We start from the raw sequence: 24847 nt of genomic DNA on the forward strand, positions 1-24847 counted from the left end.
GGATTTATCCCAGAAGACCCAAGGTGTTCATTTCCTCCACAATAGTAGGGGAAAACTTCCTTTCCAGTCTTTCCACCTGTTTGAAAGGCATCATAAACCATTTATTGATTTTTCTAAAAGGGGAAATAAGAAGAAATATGTTTCCATTGACTATGAAGCCTAGCCATTTCAGTTACAAACATGGACAACTGTCCTGACAGACACTCTCAGAGGGCTGGCTTGGGCTGCGTCTGCAGAACACTTCACAAGTTAGACACATCTCCACCTGCCGTGTGGGGGGTGGGCAGGGGTTTTTTTGGTATCAAGTACAGCCACAGAACAGCAGGTCACAGCAGGGCCCCTTTCTGGGCTCTGCAGACCCTGCATGCCACAAGTGTGGGTTAACTCTGTACCCGGCCACATGTTTCCCACAGTCTCAGCTTCCAGAATCTAGGAAGAGAACTGTAATGAAAGCTGCAAAGTACAGACAAGGCTGTTTAAGGAATTTGGTGGCCAACACTGAGAAGGAAACTCCATGAGCAGCTTCGTAGATCTATTCATGGAAGTGTGCTGAGTCTACCTCCAAAGCACTTGTTAAAGAAGCCTAAAAAAGCACCAGTACTGTTAATCGTTAAGATACCCCAAGATAAATATTCTTTCTGCAATGTTGTTCTTTGATGCGCTGTACAATGTTAATAATTTTGCACATCATTGTTCTGTTTTACAAATGGATATTACCTGCCTTCTGTAGGTAAAGAAACATAGATACTTGGGGTTGAGAGCAGAATCTTGTGCACAGAGATCTCATATCTCATATCAAATACTTAATCTCTAGCATATTGTTTCTTTTATTTCAAACAAGATTATTGAACCTCCTTGCACGTTTGGAAAAGATCAAACAAAACCACAATTATACTATTTTTGAGGCATAGTCAAAAATACCACCCACTAAATAAGTAGTCACCTTATTAATAATAGTATTATCATTGTCAATATTATGAAATTAAAAAAAAAAAAACCTAACCTTCTTATTTGCTTCATGACCAGTTGTAGAGATTGTTGTTTGTACTCTACTTGCAGTTCTTCGAGTGCTATTATTATCAGGATTGACTGGGACCACACTTGACCTTCCTTTCCTTTGTATTACTTGAAACATTTGCAAGAATAAATGGTGTGAACCAAAGATTCTTAACCCACAAAAATGATCTGAGGAAAGAGGAGTGAGAAATGTGACTTCTAAGATTCCTTAGCATCTGTACTTCCCAAAATATTTTGATTTCATCACAGAATGCTTACTTACACTCATTATACATTAGTTTCTTGGTGGAGAAGATGGAATATATCTGTGATTTGTACAAAAGAGAGTGTCATTCCAATAAAATGAAAGCAAATATATAAATAGATCAATTTCTTTATTCCGGGATACAAACTCAACATAGTATAAAGTTAAACTTATGCATACACTGAGCTGACTGGACCATTCACCTTTTGAAGAACACTTGAAAAATTTAACGATTTCTTCAAACACGTGGCTCATCTCCCAGTTTGTAGCTTGTTCTTATACAATATTCTATTATACCGTGTATATTAATAATGCCTATAAACCTTAATGAAGATGCAAATTCCACAAGAAGAAAGAAGAATATAGTATTTTTCTTGAAAATACTTAATAGAGATTATCATGATTTGGGAGGATAAACTCCCAAACTCATCCTGGAAAGATAGAAATTTCCTGGGAATCGGAGGAATTTTTAGAAAGGAAATATGAACAAAAAGGGTTGACTTATCCAGGTCATTCATTCCTTCACTATTCATCCATGCATTTCGTTCATTGATCATTTTAAAGGAGACATTGCTACCATGATACATGTGCAATATAGAAGTTAGGCTTGCAATGTACAATTCAACTCAGTCCCTGAATTCAGAATGTCTAGTGAAAATGAAGAAATCTGCTATAAAAGTCAGTCAATTATATGCATAGTCTTAAGACATACCTACAGCAAACAGAAACAAAAGAGGAATCAAAATGCTGAGCTACACTGATATTGGGAAGGCATAGAATAAGAGAATAGCTATTATTTCAATTGTGTATTGTATAATAGTTCATCAGGAAGATAATTTCACATAGGGAAGAACCTAACTGGAGTTTTACTAAACATTACATGTCCAGAACAAAAAAAAACAAAAAAACAAAAAAACAAACAAAAAAAAATTACCTGTTTTTACACTGCAGCTGTCTTTTTACAATTCTGATACACTTGGAAATAAATCTGAGTAAACCAATCCTAAAAATGAAAATAAACCTGGTGCTAAAGTTAAAATATAATCACTAATGTTAATTCGGAGCTTAGCATGCACCAAGCACTACTTGAAATATTCTACGTACCACTTATTAATCTGGATCAGGAGTACGCGAGGAGGCCAAAAGCATTTCCGCTTCACAGGTGAGGAATGTAAAGCTCTAACAGCATCATCAAATTTTTCAAGTCTCATCTGGTTGAAACCCAAAATCGTGGTTTTCTGATTCTGAAATCTGTCTTTGAATAGTTATGAAATACTGTAATTTATCCCTATTATTCTGAATATTCTTCCAGCATCGTGGGAATAATGACGAGCAGTTATCAGAATTAACTTGCAGTACAGTGGAAATGAAGAAAGCCATCACCTCAAAATGAATCTTCCCTTAGTCAAAATCCCAGGCAATCCCTATGCAATGTTTTTTAACATTGGTTTTGTCCAACACCTATACATTCCATATGAGACAGACTCTAGGAACCAACCATTTTATCAGCCGATTTTGGTTGTTAACTTGCTACCGGAGCCTGACTTCTCTGTAACACAGTAAAGATATGCCCTCCCCTCAGGGATTTCCCCAACCTCGCCCCTGGAGGAACACTGTGAACTGAAATCCCTTTCTGTTTTATGTGTTAACCTTCTTATACATGGCCCCAAATCTGAATACATGCAAAACCTATGATTCTTGGCTTTCATCTAATTATTTCAATTTCTTTAACCATTTGCCTAATAATCCCATGTCTACTCATATTTCTGGTCTCTCACTTAGGACCAATTGTAACTAATCACTGACCTATGATAATTAATCCTATGAAATGAACCAACTTATCCTGGGATATTGTCCCTGGAGAACAAACATTCTCTTTCAGTGCTGTTATTAATTGAATAGCACTGAGTAGCCACAGCACTGGAGTGAGTTATAAACTGAAATGCAAGTGATTGTTTCTCAATGCCAATAAGCCATCTGCATGTTTCCTCTACTTATAACTGGAATTACAGAAGTGGATCCCAAATATTTCCCTTTTTAATGCCCTGCCAGATACAGAAAAGTCATACATTGAAAATTCTTTTCCTTCGAAAATATTTCAAGTAATTTTATTATCTGGAAAGTTCATGTACTTAGAATATTCACTGAGTGATCAGGAACTTTCATCATGAATAAATTTTTCAGGGGTAACAAGAATCACAAAAGCAATAGAAACTCATCCTTCATTCACCCTTCTGTACAAAATGTTCCTTGAGCTTTGAGGCCCTAAGGAAGCTAAAATGAGTCTTTGCTTTATTAGCACTCATAGACTAAAGAGAGCTACAATAAACTATAATCACACTTGAAAGCCTGAGCACAGCTCTATGGGAAACAGAGCAATAAATGATTACTTGTCTGAAGGAAGAGAAGAGGACTTCACAGAAAGATGGCCTTTGAGCTGCTTCATATGGATGATTTTGGTAGTCAAAGAAGACAAAAAAGTAAGCCCTAATAGAGAAACATGTTGTAAGCAGATAGAGAGAAAAACTACCGAGACACCATGTTGAGAATGGTGCAGAGCTTAGTACATGGGAATGCAGTGAAGTAATGGGAGGAAACCACGGACAATGGTCACCAGCTTGTATTTTAAGAAGACCTTGCACACTATTACACCACTTTGTAAAAGCTGACTTTTTAAAAACCTGAGATACAGCATGAGCTTCTTTTAAGAGGAGGAGCTGCGCGGATCCGGAGCGCCTGCAGAAGCCCCTTCATTTGTCTGGAGGAGGAGGGATCCCGGGTTCCTGAGGCACCACGGCCTGTGCCCAGTCGCGCCTAGCCATCGGTGTGCAGAGGAGGAGCTGCGCGGATCCAGAGCGCCTGCAGAAGCCCCTTCCTTTGTCTGGAGGAGGAGGGATCCCGGGTTCCTGAGGCACCTCGGCCTGTGCCCAGCCGCGCCTAGCCATCGGTGTGCAGAGGAGTGTTGGGAGCCGCAGCCGAGCCCGGTCGCCTTACTTGGCGGACGTGAGGCCTGTAAGAAAGAGCAAAGCCTAAATTAGATTACCCCTCCCATCGAGTGTGCTAAGATGGCGCTTGTCTCCTGCTTCCTGCTTGGTAAACAACCCGCCCTGTAAGATAGTCTGCCTAGCAACAACTGATGTTAGCCAATCAGCCCGCATCGCGCGCTTTGAACTGATTGGCCACTGTAACCCTATAAAAGTGAGTGCCTCTCCCGCCACGAGAGAAGAAGCACGGAAGGAGCCACGGAGAGCGGACCGGTAGAGGCTTCGGGACAGACTGTAGAGAAGAAGCACGGAAGGAGCCGCGGAGAGAGGACCGGTAGAGGCTTCGAGACAGACTGTAGAGAAGAAGCACGGAAGGAGCCACAGAGAGCGGACCGGTAGAGGCTTCGGGACAGATTGTAGAGAAGAAGCACGGAAGGAGCCGCGGAGAGCGGACCGGTAGAGGCTTCGGGGCAGACTGTATAAGGAGAAAATAAAGAAAAGCCTGACCACCGCCAGATATTGTTGCATGCTGTTCCTGCCGGCCGGGAGCGACACCGACAACTGGTGGCCCGAACGGGGACTGATCAACCCCGAGACGCTGCGGTGGACTGCATTCTCCAGTACGGTGCTGCAGGACAGGTGAGTAGAGGATAAACCTGGGCCCTGGGTGGCGCGCACCTACAGGGTTTGTAGACTCCTCTCAGGCTCACGCGTAAGTGGTGGATTCCTTGGGCCTCACGCGGTGAGTAACATATTAAAAAAAAAAATGGGAAACATGCCAAGTAGCGGCACTAAGAGTGAGGGTAGTTACGGGGGGAGCTCTCAAGAACTTGTAGAAGTACGCGAGGTGTTTGAACAGGCACAGTCAAGGAGCTCCCGAGAGGGGTCCGTCAAGGAGGACAAAGGTACAGAAGAGGAAGACAGGGCTCAAGCCTCGGAGTCGTCAGACTCTAAGGAAGAGGGAGACTTGAATGACGGGGAGGCCAGAAGGGCCGACTGCCGGGAGGCTAAGCCAAGTGATAGGGAGGCACACGGCTCTTTCACCGCGTTGCGCCGAGAACTGCGCTCCGCTCAACTAGGCTTACGAAAAAGCAGAGAGCTTCTGAGCGCCCCCTGGCAGGGGAGGGAGACAGAACCTTCTGCTCCGCCCTGGAACTCGTTCCTGGAAGCGGTCCCTCGCCGCGAGGCCGCCGCCTGGGACTTCCCCCCTCTTCAGCCAGTACAGGAAGTAATGCCTAGGCCGCCATTTTCTACCCAACCGCGGCCGCCATCTTATGATGCTCCGCCGCCGGCGGGACGTTATTTCCACAGACAGCTGTGGTGTGGGGGTCGTGTGTCTAATGAAGACCACCCGTTCCCAGGGATAGATAGCGGCCCCTATGGGATATATCCTGTACAAATGGCCCTAGGCCAGGGACGTAATGTGTGGGAACCCTTTGAAATAAAACAGATTAGAGAACTTAAAAGCGCTGTTACGACCTTCGGACCTACTGCACCGTATACCATTGCCATGCTGGAGAACCTATCCGCCGGGCCCCTTACCCCCGCGGATTGGGTCCAGTTGGCAAAAGCCTGCCTGCCCTCGGGTAGTTACCTAGACTGGCGAGCCTGGTACGCGGAGTTCTCCGCCGAACAGGCTGAGAGAAATGCCAGCCGGGGAAACCGGGGATGGAATAAGGATATGCTTATGGGAGAAGGCCAACACGCAGATGATCAGACCCAGTTCCCCGGCGCTGTTTATGAACAAATTAATGCCATAGGGCTTCGCGCCTGGAAGCAGGTAAGTGGTGCTGGAACAGCCTCCCTATGTCTTTCAAAAATAGTTCAAGGCACCACGGAGCCATTCGTTGACTTTGTGGCCAGGATGCAGGATGCTGCCGATAAAATATTTTCCGACCAGGATGTGGCTCTTCTGCTCATCAGGCAGTTAATTTTTGAACAGTGTACAACAGAATGTAAAGCAGCAATAGCCCCACATAAGAATAAGGACCTTAACACCTGGATCAGAATATGCAGAGAAATAGGGGGGCCACTTTCCCATTCGGGAGTTGCAGCCCTCCTAGCCGCGGCAGTACAACAAAAGGGCCCTCGAGGGCCGAGGAAAGAGCGCAAGGCCAAGGGGTGCTTCAGCTGTGGGGACCCAGGGCATATCAAACGCGACTGCCCGAATAACACAAGTGCCAGGCCTCGCCCCAAAAACGAGGGATCGTATGGCGTCTGCGGGAGATGCAGAAAGGGCCCACATAAGGCAGAGGATTGCAGATCAGTCTATGATGCTCAAGGAAATCGTATTTGTGGCCGAGATGTTAACGAGCCAAAAAACGGCCAGAGGGGGCCCTCCTCGCCGGCGGGCCCCCACCCCCGAGACAGAACAACACAGGGTGGCAGCCTTCCACAAGGGCTACCCCTGGGTCAGCAGGCGTGGACCTCTGTGTCGCCTCCAGACTCATATTAGCGCCCGACATGGGTGTTCAGGTGGTCGAAACCACCTTCAAGGGACTGCTGCCTGAAAATACAGTTGGCCTAGTAATCGGAAGGTCCTCCACGGCCCTTTGGGGTCTCACCGTGATCCCTGGGGTCATAGACTCAGATTATACAGGAAATATTAAGATTATGGTTCAAACTCTTGTAGGTACTATGGTAATTAATGAGGGGGACAGGATAGCACAGCTCCTGCTGCTCCCCAGCCTCCATAAGAGGTTCCAGTACTCCACATGACTCTTGACAAGAGGCCCATGCTTTTGCTTAAGATCAATGGCAGACAATTAAAGCATGGTATCCCATACAATCCTCAATGTCAAGGAATTATTGAGAGAGCTCACAAAAGCCTCAAAGAAGTTTTATATAAACAAAGAGGGGGAGTAAGCCAAGGCCTGCCTCCAAAGGCACGGTTATCTATGGCACTGTTCACATACAATTTTTTAAATTTAAACAATAATAACCGCTCACCAGCTATGGAGCATTCTAGTCCATCTCCTAGCAATAAGGGATGGGTGAAATGGAAAGATGTCCTAACAGGACAATGGATGGGCCCGGATCCGGTAATCAGCTGGAACCGAGGTGCGGTTTGTGTTTTTCCGCAGGGACCGGGACGAGAACCACTGTGGGTCCCAGAGAGGTTGACGTGTGCGACAAGTCCCTCAACTGAAGATCAGGCCTGTTCCACCAGAGGCCAACCGCAGACCCAACAACAAGATGAGCCCTAAAAGAACTGCAGGACAATCCCTTTTTGGGGGCCTGGAACAGCTTGCTCCCCTATGTGCTACCCTTGTATACGCATGGCTCGCTCGCATGGCCTACGACCGCGTTTAAAAGTGACAGGCTTCCCACATTCTCCTCCCTAGACAACAACATGTAGCAGGGTAGGTGAGTCAATGACGGGTAAGAGCGTGCCTCCCCAGCACGACTCAACCTAAGCCAGGCCCTACCCCATGGCGCACGAAAGCCACTGGATCGCTAGATTCCGCCCCGAATCTAGATGCCTCTCCAAAGGGGATCATAAGGAGAGACCTGAGCGTATGCCTATGTGCACCCAGGTTCCGTCTGACCTATCCCTGGCCCTGGAAAAAAGGACGAGGGCCTCAAGGCCTTGGTGGACCCTGGGACGGCCGCCCGGGTTCCAACCCAAAGGCCTGCGGTGGGCCTAAGATACAGGGCGTAGGCCTCTACGCTCGATCCAGGACGGGCTGCGATGCGCTCGTTCTTGTAAAATAAAATAGGGGGAGATGTTGGGAGCCGCGGCCGAGCCCGGTCGCCTTACTTGGCGGATGTGAGGCCTGTAAGAAAGAGCAAAGCCTAAATTAGATTACCCCTCCCATCGAGTGTGCTAAGATGGCGCTTGTCTCCTGCTTCCTGCTTGGTAAACAACCCGCCCTGTAAGATAGTCTGCCTAGCAAAAACTGATGTTAGCCAATCAGCCCGCATCGCGCGCTTTGAACTGATTGGCCACTGTAACCCTATAAAAGTGAGTGCCTCTCCCACCACGAGAGAAGAAGCACGGAAGGAGCCACGGATAGCGGACCGGTAGAGGCTTCGGGACAGACTGTAGAGAAGAAGCACGGAAGGAGCCGCGGAGAGCGGACCGGTAGAGGCTTCGGGACAGACTGTAGAGAAGAAGCACGGAAGGAGCCGCGGAGAGCGGACCGGTAGAGGCTTCGGGACAGACTGTAGAGAAGAAGCACGGAAGGAGCCGCGGAGAGAGGACCGGTAGAGGCTTCGGGACAGACTGTAGAGAAGAAGCACGGAAGGAGCTGCGGAGAGCGGACCGGTAGAGGCTTCGGGACAGACTGTAGAGAAGAAGCACGGAAGGAGCCGTGGAGAGCGGACCGGTAGAGGCTTTGGGGCAGACTGTATAAGGAGAAAATAAAGAAAAGCCTGACCACCGCCAGATATTGTTGCGTGCTGTTCCTGCCGGCCGGGAGCGACACCAACAGAGGAGGAGCTGCGTGGATCCGGAGCGCCTGCAGAAGCCCCTTCCTTTGTCTGGAGGAGGAGGGATCCCAGGTTCCTGAGGCACCTCGGCCTGTGCCCAGCCACGCCTAGCCATTGGTGTGCAGAGGAGGAGCTGCTCGGATCCGGAGTGCCTGCAGAAGCCCATTCCTTTGTCTGGAGGAGGAGGGATCCCAGGTTCCTGAGGCACCTCGGCCTGTGCCCAGCCACGCATAGCCATCTGCGTGCAGAGGAGGAGCTGGGTGGATCCGGAGTGCACGCAGGAGGCCCTTCCTTTGTCTGGAGGACTGTGGATATCTCTGCAAGCAGGGAGGGATCACAACTCCTGAGGCACTGCGGTCTGTGGTGAGTACCCTAACCCGGCTGCGATCCAAGAGCTGTGGATCTACCAAGGGGCAGGTGGGCGCACAGTGTCCTTGAGGCCCAGCTTGTCTGGAACCGCGGAATTCTGAGCAAGCAGAGGAGGGCCATTGGTTCTGCAGGCCCAATGGCCTGGGGTAGAGTGGTGCCAGAGTCTCAGTAGCTGCAAACATAGAAGGGAATTTTCAACAGATCCTGAGGAGGCTTTCAAATAACACTTGAAACACAGAAATATAGGAAAATGACAAAATGAAAGACCAAATTACAACCTCAAACCTCCAGCCCATCTCAGGAAACCCTAGGAGAAATGTATTTAGAAGAAACTATATCCCATCCTCCTCATATATCAGACACAATAGCTACTGAAGTTTACAAGCAACTCCAGGAAGCTTTAAAGAAATTCAAACTCGAAATAATATCCCAGATAAAAGAAGAAATGATAAAAGTAATGAAAGAGATTCTAAATATATCTAAAGAAAACACAGATTAAAAATTGGAGGAACTAAACTAAAAGATAGAATCCCTAGATGAGCAATATAAGAAACAAACAGAATACATAATGCAGATGCACAGAGATATACAGGAAATAAAAAACTCCATTGAAAGTTGTAAAAACCGCCTTAATGAAAGTGAAGATAGAATTTCAGACCTTGAAGACAGGATTGCAGCTAGTGAACAGGAAAGGAAAGATCTTTTAAAAATAACAAGGAATCAGGAAACAACAATTCAACAACTGCAAGATGATGCAAAGAAGAATAACATAAGAATGATAGGGATTAATGAAAAAGAAGGAGACAACATAGAGGATATCAAGAGGATATTTAGAGAAGCAATAGCTGAAAACTTCCCAAGCATGAGATCAGAAACTGACATCAGGATCAGTGAAGCATATAGAACTCCAAATAGTCATAACCAAAATAAAACTACACCCAGACATATAATAATCACCACCCCAGAAATCCAACACAAGAATAGATTATTAAAAGCTGTCAGAGAGAAAAGACAGATCACTTATAAAGGAAAACCTATCAGAATCACAGCAGACTTCTCATCACAAACAATAAAGTCAAGAAGAGCATGGAGTGAAGTATTCCAGATCCTAAAGCAAAATGATTTCCAACCTAGACTGATATATCCTGCAAAACTATCATTTAAAATAGATGGTGCAATACGATACTTCCATGACAAAGAACAGCTGAAGAACTTCATGAACACCAAACCAACCCTGCAAAAAATATTGAAAGACAGTTTAGATACACAAAGGAAAAAACCACTAAGCAAAGCAAATAATTAAACAGAACAGAAAGATAAAGATGCAACAGCAGAGAGATAAGAATCCTACAATTAACCAATATTTAACAGTAATAACCATTAATGTAAATGGTCTCAATGCACCAATCAAAAGAAACAGACTAGCAGAATGGATCAAGAAACAATATCCAACCATATGCTGTTCACAGGAAACCCATCTAACCCAGAAGGATACTCACAGACTGAAAGTCAAAGGATGGAAAACAATTCTTCATGCAGCAGGAATCCAAAAAAAGGCAGGAGTAGCCATTCTGTTTGCAGACAACGTGAACTTTAAACCAACAATGACCATAAAGGATAAAAAAGGTCACTACATACTCGTAAGGGGAAAACTCCAAGAGGAAGAGATAACTATCTTAAATATATACGGACCAAACACCAGAGCACCCAGTTATATAAAACAATTATTAACAGAAATGAAAACTCAAATTATCAGTAACACAATTGTAACAGGAGACCTTAATACGCCATTGACGCCAAGGGACAGATGGACCAGACAGAAAATGAGTAAAGAAATTACAGAACTGAATCATACCTGTGAACAAATGGGTTTGATAGACATATACAGAATGTTCCACCCAACAACATCAGAATAAACATTCTTCTCAGCAGTACATGGATCATTTTCTAAAATAGACCATATATTAGCTCATAGAACATATTTAAACAAGTGCAAAAGAGCTGAAATCATCCCTTGCATGTTATCGGATCACAGCGCTCTGAAATTAGAAATTAACGATAAAAGATACTGCAAAAATCCCACAAACACATGGAAACTGAATAACACACTCTTGAGTAATCAGTGGGTCACAGAAGAAATTAAAGAAGAAATCAAACAATACCTAAAAGAAAATGAAAATGCAGATACAACTTACCGGAATCTGTGGGATGCAATGAAAGCCGTCCTGAGAGGAAAATTTATTGCACTGAGTTCCCACATCAGGAAAACAGAACGAATACAAATAAATAACTTGATGCTACACCTCAAACAGCTAGAAAAAGAAGAGCAAGTCAAGCCCAAAGCCAAAAGAAGAGAGGAAATTATAAAAATCAGAGCAGAAATCAATGCAATAGAGACTAAGAAAACAATCCAAAGGATCAACAAATCAAAGAGTTGGTTCTTTGAAAGAATAAATAAAATCGATAAGCCCCAAGCTAACCTTATTAAAAAAAGGGAAGAAAAAGCTCAAATTCATGCAATAAGAAATGAAAAAAGAGAAGTCACTACAGACCCAATAGAAATACAGAAGATCATCAACACCTATTTCGAAAACCTCTACTCTCACAAGTTTGATAACACAGAAGAAATAGACAGTTTCTTAGAAGCATATGAAGCGCCAAAGCTAGATCAGAGGATGTAAAATTGTTGAATAACCCAATCTCGGTTACTGAAATTGAAAATGTAATTAAGTCCTTACCCACCAAGAAGAGCCCAGGCCCAAATGGATTCACTGCAGAATTCTACAAGAAATACAAAGAAGACCTAATGCCGACACTCCTCAAACTATTCAATGAAATTGAAAGGGAAGCAATCCTTCCTAAGTTATTCCTGGAAGCAAATATCACTCTAGTACCAAAACCTGAGAAAGACCCCACTAAAAAAGAGAACTATAGACCGATCTCCCTAATGAACACAGATGCAAAAATCCTCAATAAAATATTGGCAAATAGGATCCAGCAAATCATCAAGAAGATTATACACCATGACCAAGTGGGATTCATCCCAGGAATGCAAGGATGGTTCAACATACACAAATCAATAAATGTAATCCACCATATCAATAAAGCCAAAAATAAGAATCACATGATCATTTCTATAGATGCAAAAAAAGCCTTCGATAAGGTCCAACATTTATTCATGATAAAAACTCTACAGAAAATTGGAATAGATGGTCTTTACCTCAATATAATAAAGGCCATTTATGACAAACCAACAGCCAGCATCATACTAAATGGCCAAAAATTGAAAGCCTTTACTTTAAAATCAGGCACAAGACAAGGTTGTCCTTTATCACCACTCCTATTTAATATAGTACTGGAAGTACTAGCCAGAGCAATTAGGCAAGAAAGAGAAATAAAAGGGGTAAAGATAGGAAAAGAAGAAGTTAAGTTGTCATTGTTTGCAGATGACATGATACTCTACATAGAAGACCCCCTAAGCTCCATTGAAAGACTCTTAGATACAATAAATAAATTCAGTAATGTGGCTGGATACAAAATCAATACTCAGAAATCAATAGCATTCCTATACACAAACAACAAAACCACAGAGAGGGAAATAAGGGAAACTGGACTATTCACATTAGCAAGCTAAAAAATGAAATATTTAGGAATTACTCTTACGAAAGAAGTGAAAGACTTATACAGTGAAAACTATATTACACTGAAAAAGGAAATTGAAGATGATCTCAGAAAATGGAAAGACATCCCTTGCTCATGGATAGGAAGAACAAACATTGTGAAGATGGCCATTCTCCCAAAACTCTTATACAGATTCAATGCAATCCCAATAGAAATACCATCAACATACCTTATAGATCTAGAGAAATCACTCCTAAATTTCATCTGGAACCAGAAGAGACCTAGAATCGCAAAAGCAATTCTAAGCAGCAAAGACAAAGCAGGAGGCATCACAATCCCTGACTTGAAATTATACTACAAAGCAACAGTAGTAAAATCAACATGGTATTGGAATCAAAACAGAGCTGAAGATCAATGGAATAGATTAGAAGATACAACCACAACTACAAACACACTCAACCACCTTATCTTTGATAAAGGAGCCAAGCAGGTTCACTGGAAGAACGACAGTCTCTTTAATAAATGGTGCTGGAAAAACTGGCTCTCCATTTGCCGAAAACTAAAGCTAGACCCATGTCTATCACCATGTACTAAATTAAAATCTAAATGGGTCAAAGATCTGAATATTAAAACAGAAACGCTAAATCTATTGGAAGACAAATTGGGTAGAAACCTTGGAGACATAGGAGTAGGTAGAGAATTCATGAATAGAACTCAAACTGCACGGGAAATACTTCCCAGAATCAATAACTGGGACCACTTCTTATTAAAAAGTTTTTACATGTCAAAAGAAATCTCCAGCATAGTGAAAAGAAAACCCACAAACTGGGAAAAGCTTTTAGTGAACTCTCTCTCAGACAAGGGACTCTTGTCTAAAACATATAAAGAATTAAAAATACTCAGACCTCCAAAATTCAAAGATCCAATCCAGAAATGGGCATCTGAGATGAATACGCAATTCTAAGATGAAGAAATGCAAATGGCAAATAAATACATGAAAAAATGCTCATCATCATTGGTCATTAGAGAAATGCAAATTAAAACCACACTGAGATACCATCTCACTCCTGAAAGAATGGCCAGGATCAAGAAAACCAACAACAACAAATGCTGGAGAGGCTGTGGGGAAAAAGGAACTCTCCTGCACTGTTGGTGGGAGTGTAGACTGGTACAGCCTTTGTGGAGGTCTGTCTGGACGTTTCTCAAAAAGTTGGGATTGGAAATCCCATTTATTCCAGCTATTCCACTTCTAGGCATATTCCCAGAAGAACTGAAAGCATCATACCACAGGGATATATGTGCACCTATGTTTATAGCAGCACAATTTGTAATCGCCAGATCTTGGAAACAACCCAAGTGTCCATCAACTGAGGAATGGATAAAAAAGTTGTGGTATTTCTATACAATGGAGTATTATTCAGCTATAAAGAAGGATCGCATTGAGATATTTATCAATAAATGGGCGCAGCTTGAGACCATACTCATAAGTGAAATAAATCAATCTCGCATGTATGAATACCGAGTAGTTTCCCTAATGTAAGTAATGATTCAAATATATAAATATATGTGATAATCATGATTCCCCATTATGTGGCCTTGAAGCCTTATAAAGTTTTCACTTATTAATTAGAAAGGCTTTATTCTGGGCTTTTTGATATGGAAATATTTGAAGCTATAGTATATGAAGTTTTATCCAAATATTTTAAGGAAAAAGACAGACGCTATGGTAACTACTATTCTTTAAAAAAATTATTTAGCTATTTCTTATGTTTATTTTAATTAAGGGAAAATTTTAAAAAATTAGGAAATATAGTAGTAACTCTTTTTGATCTCCTATTAACTTGTTTTGAAGTACTGTAATACTCCCAAGATCTTGTTTTGACTGATTAGACTCTGTTCCATTCTGTGCGATAGTAGCAAGTCTGAGAGTATAGGCAACTAATTTGAAGGCAATAAGATTCACAAAGATGCCCATTCTGGTTTGACTATTGTCTCCTTTGGAAGTCCTGTAATGTTCACAATGCCTAAGTTTTATTGGTCTTGTACTCCACTGTTTTGTCCAACTTTATAATATCTAATGAGATAGACAATTCCTTTTAAGGAAACAAGAGACAATGTTGATAACCATTGTTAATAACCTTGTACTCTGTTCTACATCATGTGCTATGTCTATCCTTGATTTTGACTTACAGCTTTGTTTTGCCATATTTGACTTTATTCTCTCCCCCCCGCCCCCCCAAAAAGTAATAAGAACTAAGGAGTAATAAAATCCAAAATGTGTAAATTTTGTTGTAAAAAAGACAGGGAGGGAAAAAAAAAGAGCTCTAACGGATATAACAGCAAGTGTGTTTAGGGATGCTAAATAGCTGACTATATTAATATTTTTGGATCATTGAACACAGCTGTTTGCAGTCTCTCTGTTTGAATGTCTACTTTGTATTCTTTGATACTGTGATTTGAGCAACTATTTCCAAGATGATAATATGTAATCTATTAACAGGTGATTTCTTACTGTTATTTTTTTTTTGTAGTTCTGTATTATGTGTAACCTTACACTGCTTTGTTTTGTTTTGTGTTTTTCTCTTTTTCCTCTTAAATAAAAAAAAAAGAATGTGCAAATTAGCAAAACCCTCCTTCAAAGTGTGAACAAACAAAAACCACGGCCCTCACTCACACACAAAATTGTTCCTCCACCTATATTCTAATTTTACTAATTCCACACGAGTTGACAAAAATAAAAATCCTTGACCATTATCTTTGTTTTTTGTTTTATTATGTTACCCAGAAAAACAGGTTGCAAACTAATTATTTTTCTCTATATGCAATATTATGTTTTGTTTTATTTGCATGTTGTCACACATTTTTAAATATTTAACTTTAATCCAATAGCTGTAAACATTGATTAAATATAAAGAAGAAATTTTCTTATACCTTATGGCCAAATAAGACAAAATTTCATATTAATATAATCAGAGAACAATGATAGTTAATACATTATGTGCCAGAAAATCAAAAGAGCAGCTGTAAAGTCCTTAGAAGTACAATTCATAAATAAAAAGACCTGTACAAGAAAGAAACACATAATATCAGAAAAATCTATTTTCAATGATTTTAGATAAAATGATAGTACAAGTGAACAAATATATTGAACTATTTTAGAAATTATAGAATAGAGAATTTGGAAATTATTTGAATTTCTCCCTAATTCCTATTTCTCTATCTTCTATGTTGTTCTTCGTGATTATGTGTATATATTTTGATTTTCTCATATATAAGAAATGATGCAATATTTAAACTTGTGTGTCTGACTTGCTATATTGAATATAATGTTCTCAAGTTGCATCCATTTACCTGCAAATTGCTCGTTTATCTTACTTTATAGCAGAGTACTGGTCCATTGGGTATAAATACATTTCTTCCTTATCCATTTGTCTGTTGATGGATATAATCTATATGCAGTTTTTAAGATACAGTTACTATAATTTGTGCTGCTATAAATATGAGTATGTATGTATCTCTGCAGTATGATGACGTTAACACATTTGGGAAGATAATTAGAGAGAAGATATCTAGGTTGAGTTACTTTTTATTCTTTTTTGAGAAACTTGCACCCTCATTATATTGCTTTGAAGCCTAATAATGTTTTCATTCATTAGTTGGAATGGTTTTATTTTAGGTTGTTTGATTATATTGTCTATGATGGTATCAACAGCTATTTTGAAGAAAACAAGGCATTATAATAGCTAGTGCTGATTTAATATCATTTTGTTTTGAAGTCCTACCTTGCTTTTGTTCTTCTGTCTCCATTGGTTTTATCACGTTGTATCTTATTGGATTTTATTATGTGCAATAGTATAAACAATTTTTTTATGGACAAGGAAATAATATATTAACCATTGTTGGTTTTCTGCTAGTTGGTTCTGAATACCCTGTAAAGCTTTGATTCTCTTTAATGGTTTTATACTATTTTGTTATGTTTGATTCTATAGTGTATGTAATATACTCAAATATTTCAAGGAAAAAGACACTATTGTAGCTATTGTTATGTCAGGTTGTCTTGTGGTGAAACACTATGTTGCTTAAATTATTCTATTCTGATCTGTTTTTTTTTTATGTCCCCTTTTATCTTTTTAAAATAAAAAAAGAGAAACTTGCACACTGATTTTTATAGTGGTTGCACTAGTTTTTGTGCACCAAAAATGTAGAGTTTTTTTTTTCACATGCCATCATCAACATTTATTATTTTTATTTTTATAGCAATTTTTTCTGTGGTAAGATAATTTCTTGATGTATTTTTAAAGGTTGTACAGTCTTTCATACATTTATTTATGATGTGTGTGTCTTCTTAAGACAAGTATCTATTCATTTTGGTTGCTTGGTTTTTTTGTATCTTTATTATGAAGAGTATAATTTTTTGAGTTACCGATTCAGTCTAAATGCTGTTAATCTTTCTGTGGGATAGCTGTAGACAGTTTTCCCAGTCTTTCAGTTGTCTCTTCATTCTGTTGGTTGTTTCTTTTCTAATTTAATATGATCCCAGTTGTTGTTTCTCAATATTATTGCTTGTGCTATTATATTTCGGTTTACAAAGCCCTTGGCTCTGTCTATGTTTTTAGGAGTTTTACCTATTTTATCATGAAGCACATTAGGTGCTTCTATTTAGGCATTTAGGTCTGCAATCCACTGTAATTTAACTTTAATATGTAGCGAGATACACATGTCTAGATTTGATTTTCTGCATGTTGATAACCACTTACTCCACCACCATTTATTAAAGAGACTGTCCTTACTCCACCGTAAGTTTTTGGCTCCTTTGTCAAAGATCCAGTAACTGAATATGTCTAGAGTTTTTCTGCTTTTTCTATTCTGGTCTGCTGATGCACATGTGTTTTTCTAAGCCAGTACAATACTGTTTTATCTCTGTAGTTTTAGAATATAATTTCAAATCTGTTTTTTTTTTAATGCCTCATGCTTTGCTATTGTTACCCAGAATTTATTTGCCATTTTAGGTCTCTTCTGATTCAATATAAAATTTAGTACTATTTTCTCTATACCTATGAGGAATAATGTTGAAATTTTGATTTGGATTACATTAAGTCTATATATCAATTTTTGGCTATTTTGACTTTATTAGTTTTGCCTATCCAAGGAAACTTTTTCCTTTTCTTCTGTCCAATTCAGTCTCCTTTTCAAGACTGCTATAATTTCCATTGTAAAGATTTTTCACTTCCTTGGTTAGACTAATTCCTAAATAATTAATATTTTCATGTATTGTGAATGGTATTGTTTTCTTAAACTCTCGGTGAGTTCATTATTAATATATAGGCATGTTATAGATTTTTGTGTTTGTTTTGTAGTATTTTACATTTCTGAATTTGATATTTAGGAGTCTTTTGGGGGAATTTTTGGGTCTTGGTGGTATAAGATCCTGGCATCTGCAAATAGCAGTGCATTGATTTCATACTTCTCTACACAGATCCTTTTTTTTTTCCTTAATTTTTTTTTGACTACTAGTTTTCAAAGATGATGTTGAACAGAAATTTTGGTAGTGTAAATCCTTGTGTTGTTAATTTTAGAGGAAAAGCTTTCAGTGTTCCCACTTTTAAAGTGTTGTTGGCATTAGTTTGGTTGCAAATAGATTTTATCAGTAAGATAAGGAGCTTTTAAATTGATTTTCTATAGTATTTTCAGAGTATTTTTCATGAATTGGTGTTGGATTTTTCAAAGGCTTTTTTTCTGCATCTGTTTGCTTCTGTGATTAGTTTTTGATTATGTTATAATGAATTACATTTATTGATTTGCCTATAATGAAACATACTTTTATCCCTGGAATCAAGTCTACTCTTCATGAAGTATGATGTGTTGTATTTTGTTTGCCAATATTTTGTTTTTATTTTTCTTTCATTGCTTAAACACTTACACCAAAACACCTGACACCCAAATTTAGAGGACAAAATATTTATTTAGCTCACAGTTTGTGGAGATTTTGGTCCATAATCAGCTAGCTGCAAGGCAGAGCTTCATGGTGGAAGGGTAACAGTTCATCTTGGTACAAGACAGCAAAAGCAATGAGAGCAAAAAGGAAGGAAAGCCTCTTCTACTTGCTTATATTGCGAGCAGGATATTTGTCTTCTCCTTATATTGGGAGCAGGTTATCTACATCGAGCAAGTGTAGTACCCACCTCCTTGTGCTCTCCTCTTGCACAGGCTCAGAATGTTTTCAGAAAGAGGACTCTGGTCCCATGCTAAGTCACTTAAACTTCTAAACTTCTCAAGTTGACACAGTGAACGATATCCTAGTATAGTAAGAGCATGTTCTCTACACCCTAGGATGTAAAACTACTGAGTTACATAATTAAGCTTCTAGACTTAAGTTGACACAATGAATCAACCATTAGGCATGGTGAGAATTTTTGCATCTTGTTCTTTGGAGAGATTCTCTTTTTACTTTGGATTGTTCTCTGGCTTGAGAATCAAGATCATACTGGTTTTCAAGACTGATTTTTGTCAGTACTTGTTCACTTTTTCTTTCATTAAAAAGTGAGAAGTAATGGTGTCATATTTTCCCTGAAGTTCTTTTAGAATTCAGTTGGGACTCCATGAGGTTTTGGGCTTTTATTGGTGATGCTTTGTTGTTGTTACAGCTTTAATTTCATTACCTGTTGTTTGAGTACTCAAGAGTTTTATCTCTTTTTGATTATTTTAGGTCTCTTCATTTTTTCTGGACTTTCCAGTTATTTGACATATAAATTTGTGAAGTAGTTACTAGTAATATTGTAGATTTTGGTGGTGTTCATTGTGATTTGCTCTTTTTATTTCTTTCCCTTTCTGTTGATTTGTGCCTTTCCTTTTTAATTTTTTAGGGTTTTTTTGGAACTAGTTTGGCTAAGGGTTGTTTTCTGTTGTTTATTCTTTCAAAGAAACGACTCTTTGATTCATTTTTTGTCTCTATTTCATTGATATTCACTTTCCTATTTATAATTTACTTCCTTATAAAAACTCTACATTTGAATTTTTGTTTGCTTGTTTGTTTTTCTGGGGCCTTGAGATGCATTATCAGGTTATTTACTTGGATTTGTTATGTTTTTCTGATGTGAGCATTTACTGCTATACACTTCTCTCACAGAAATGCTTCTGTTTTGTTCCATAAATTCTGGTATGTTATACTGGTGCTGTCATTTAGTTCTAAAAACTTTATTTATTCATTTTGTGTGTGTGTGTGTGTGTGTGTGTGTGTGTGTGTGTGTGTGTGGGTGTGTGTATGATAGATGAATTACTCAGTTGTGGGTTCTTTATTTACATACTATTTTTTCAGTTTCTGATGCTGCTTTTGCACTTCATTTCTAGTTTCACTGCACTGTGATCTTATAATATGCATGGGATTATTTTCATTCTGTTTATTTTGCATTTACTTATGCATGTTTATTAGGGAGGATGCGGTCTATTATAGAAAATTACTATGTGCTGCCAAAAACAATGTGTATTCTTTGGCATGGAGTGTTTTCCGGTTTTTTTTTTTTTTTTTTTCTTTTCTTTTCTTATCCTGGTATTTGAGTTTGTATATGCCTAATTTATCTGCATTTCAAATTCTTTTTCCACGTCTGGAAAGTTTTCTATTTTTTCAGTAAGCAGGTTTTTATGCCTTTGTACTGTCTTCCAATATTTAATTTCTTCCAATCACATTGGTTACTACAGATTCCAATACTTTCAATTTTGGATATCTGCTTAGACGTTTGTAGCTATTCCCAGTCTTTTCTGTGGTGGGCATTCATATTTGTATCTTTTTTATAGCTCCCTTCGGTCATTTATTTCCTTATATCCATTATCTGTTAATTTATATCTTCTTTGAATTAACCAAGTACCTTATTGAACCATTTTGTTATTTTATTAGCTAGCTTGCTGTATGGCTTCCCTACCCCATGTCTTCTGGATTGGCTTTGGAAGAAATGAGAGGATTTGGAGACATTTTGTGACCTTTTCTTTTTATATTTCTACTTCTTTGTTTATTTTCTGTGCTGGGGTTTGCAGTTTCCCCTGTCCTGTGCCTGGTTCTTTGTGAAAGTGCCACAGTGTTGTTTATAACTCCAAAATACTGGCTTACATAAAAAACCAACTTACAGCAACAATCTGACACTTTTTCAACAGTGATAAAGACAATAATACTGTTAAATATAAACTAGGTATTGAAAACTCGAAGAATTACTTATCAATGACCCTTAAGCAGAGCAAGATGTCTGTGATTTTATTATAGACTCTTACGCAGCCCAGAAAATTTACCTAAATTATATCAGGCTGTTAGTTTCTGCTGAATATAGACAAGGGTGCAAAAGCTTAAGCAGAGCACTGGACTGAATCCCATTTTCATCAGATATACCCCTTCCGAAGGTTGTACCCATCAAATTTGGTCTCCACCACTGATTAAAGGTTTCATGAACTTTATTTGTCTTAGCCTGATCTTCCCAGATCCCATTATTTTTGTCTTAGCCTGAGATTCTCAGAAGATCTTGGTTAAATACTTCAACACACCAAACCTATCCCCCCGAGGTTGTCTCTCACCTGGTCTCTGTGGAAAGGCAGTACGTTAGTCCTTGAGAGAAACTCTCAGCTATTGTGTTAGTCTTGTCCACAATCGGTTGATCTTCAGGTCATCACCTCTGCTTCCCTGTGCTGAGAAGAACCAAAGTGCAAACTTGGCTACGAGTTATCAGTTAGGCCTCTAACCCCTCCCTGTCCCTCTCCCTATGTCCTCTCCCTCTGCCAGGTGAAGGATGGAGAAGACAGGGTAAGACTTCTCCTCTGTGGTATGGGTCACAGCACAGTGTGCCAGTGGCAGTGTGGATGTGTTTGTTGTCACAACTGTTAATCTAAATACAGGATGCATTGCCTTTTCTGAAATTTGCAGATTTTTTCTCGTTTATCCTTGCATATTCGATTCCCGTCCCATTGCTGCAGTAACACACATGCTCAGAGCTTCACAGAGGCGTGTAGTTATTACCTAATATTTAACAGAGGCTATTAATTTTTATTTGACATAGTAATAGAAAACATACTTTGGTCTTCATGGCATGGTGAGAACCAGGACATCCAAAGACAAGAAAAATGGTGTCAGCTTCTCATGAGAAATGTTTAAAATATGCTCAAATCACATATCTATTAAATGCATCTCTATTATTTTTCCAGAGTTTTTGCTTCCAAAATAAAGTTATAGCATCCAGGAGTTCTGACCTATGATTTTTTGACTTTATTTTATTTTGAGTTAGCAATGATATTTAGGTTACAGTTTCTTGAGAGAGGAAAATGACTATTTATAATTTTAGAAAATACTCAGCTTTTATGAATGCTAGTTTTAAGTCTATATCAGTAGTTTCATTCTTTTCACAAGAAAGAAAAATCTAGGAATTTATTCCCAGAAATAATCAAAGATACAAATATAGAAATATACATATATAAGTACATAACAAATAATAAATCTTAATGGATAACATCTCAACAATAATATTTAGATTAAATGGTATATGGCACAATTATATAAATGTATAATTTATATATGTTGAACTTTCAGTAACATCATTTTTCACAATGTATCTTCCATGATTTTAAAGACCAGTGCATTTTGATCAAAAATATATAATGTGTATATATTGTATACATACATAGATATATGTCTTGCATATATCTGCATGGTTTTCATATATCTGGCTTAAAATTAAACACAATATTAACTACACAGTAAATAATTCAGGTATATGGTCACAGTCAGTTTTACATGCTTCTATAGTTTTATATGCTTCCTAATTTTTTTCACATAGGAAAACTTAATATTTTAAAAGTTTTCAAATATAATCCATTTTGATATCATTTACCTTAAGTAAAAAATATAGTATAGATTTTATTGGAAAAAGCTTCAAAATTACAAGCATAACAAACAAAATGAATTGGGAAATACAGTATTAAATTATTTGATCATATTCCCCTCTATGATAGATTTTAATAATCAATGAATGTAGCTGCCAGAATAGCCAACAATATCAATGGAGTTATTAGTTGTCAAAGGATGGCAAAGTTTAATGGGTTGGAGTACCACTTGTCAATCAGAATACATTGTATTGTAACTTGCAATTACAGTTCATTGATGATTGGTTCATGTAACAAGGAATGCAGATAGATTTCAATAATGACATACTGTACAACTTTATTATGAGGGAGGTCCTCCACAAATGAACAGAAACAAAACAAGAACTAGTTAACTAGAACCTAATTTCTTATAGTCCTAAAATTCACCAAATTCATTATCTCCATCATGTTTCAAGCCTTTCTAGAATGGGACACAATGCACAGAGAATGTGTGCTACCAAATGTCATATCTGCGTCACTCATTACTGCTTCTTCTCCCCTAGTGGCTTGCACAAAAGTTACTGCATTTTTTCTAATATGAATTCTGTGGTCATTGCAGGACAGACAATTCTTAAAGAGGTGAGTTGAGCCAACTCGTGCATCATAGGATGCTTACCAGCATCCTTGACCTTTATCCACTAAATGCCAGTAGCACCGCTCCAGATTTATTAATCAAAATGTGTTCAGACATTGCCAAATGTCTACACTGGAAGTTACCATCAATTGAGAATCCCTGTGTTAATGCATAATGAAAGCTTATAAATGTGCACTAATATAATATATAAGTTAGAAATGAGCATATGAATAAGGAAGTATCTTTTTTTACTGATGTGTCTATTCTTTCTGTATCTTACTTGTATTGCAAAATTGAAAGTTCATAATTATGCCACAATATATCTCTTTCGAGACTGTATAATTCTATCAAGTAGCCCCAGTCATTGGGCTAGTCCAAACTTACCTGATCCAGCCCGCGGATCGGTCCATAGGCTTCGCCTGGAGAGGGGAAGGGGATGGAGGGCTAGGCAAGAGAAACGAGAGACGAGGACAAGATGACCAATTCCAATCAAGTCCCGTTTATTCAGGAAGTGTACATGGCTTATATAGAGTCAAAGGGGATATGGCTTTACAGGATGGGCCGGCTTGGATCTCCTCATATGCCGTGGGCCTATCAGGCTAGCAGGAAGTCATATGTTGACACATAGGTAACTGGAAGTGATGTCAACAAGAGGGGATTATGGAAGATGTAGGCTGAAGCAAGAAGGTGCTTATGTCATCACATTGTAGGCAAGGGGAGGATCATGGGAAATGTAGGCTGACACACAAAATGCCCTCAGGTGGGAGGGGCAGGACAGTGGCAGCCATTCTGAGCCGCTCCCTACACTTACCAATAGTAGTCGTAATATATTTTAACTCTCTTGAGTTCAAGATGGAATCTTGGTCAGTTTTCAATTGCTTTGGTGAGCTGAGTTCCACAGGAGAGTACTTCAAATCTACTTATCATTTTTTGACTGTCAAACATTCCAACTCTCTTAGTGTCCACACATGTAGATAGAAAATCTCGCATGCTTCTGATACTTCCATTTCTCATCACACATGAAACTCTGTTATGTAAGAATAAAACAGGTTCTTCTGTTTTGAAATCATTAACTTCATTTTTTAATGCATCAGTAAACTGTATGCAAGTCTATTTCATATACATGTATTATATTAACAACATGGTATTTGAAAACATTTTTGTTCAAATAGTATATAATCCCATCTTTCCAGTGGAGAACACTATATTTCTAGTGAGAACACAAAACAAATTAAGCACAACTGGACATGAAAAGGACCCTTCTTACTTGGTGACACATCAGTGTTTGCTATGAATTGTCATTCATGAACTTCAAATTTAGGGTTTGGTATCTGTTTTCTGGCTACACAATACTGTGTTGTTTATTATACCAGTAATGGGACGTACCTATTTTTATTTGGGAAATATGATCTAAGGAGCAGGCAAGTCACACATTCTTTAATTATCATTAATTACTTCTTTATTTTCTCTTTCCTTTATCATCATTAATTTTTTCATATAAAGTTATTGATGAGGGTGATGATGATGATGATGATGATAAAAGCTATCATATTGTGAGCAGACACTATGTCTCAATAAACGGACCTTAAAATATGTCACATTGTGCACAGTAATAAAGATTAAGGATTCTAGAGTTAGTCTGTCTTAATAAAAGCAAAACAATCGTGGCAACAAAAATTAAGATAAAAAACATCCAAAAATTTGGTTTTCCAA

At 38.9% G+C, this 24847-nt stretch overlaps 1 long non-coding RNA gene across 1 annotated transcript; it reads right to left on the bottom strand.

Annotated features, from left to right (window-relative positions):
- Positions 1 to 1374: 1374 nt before the first annotated feature.
- On the bottom strand, positions 1375 to 24144 carry LOC134475622 (uncharacterized). The gene is made up of 3 exons (XR_010046799.1): positions 23519 to 24144; positions 21223 to 21333; positions 1375 to 4271 (listed from the first exon to the last, which is right to left on the bottom strand). It is a non-coding gene; the product is annotated as an uncharacterized LOC134475622 (long non-coding RNA).
- Positions 24145 to 24847: the final 703 nt, after the last annotated feature.

This window comes from Cavia porcellus, unplaced genomic scaffold (assembly GCF_034190915.1).
Source record: "Cavia porcellus strain 051 isolate PalLab524CR breed Dunkin Hartley unplaced genomic scaffold, mCavPor4.1 scaffold_4, whole genome shotgun sequence".
Taxonomy (NCBI): Eukaryota; Metazoa; Chordata; class Mammalia; order Rodentia; family Caviidae; genus Cavia; species Cavia porcellus.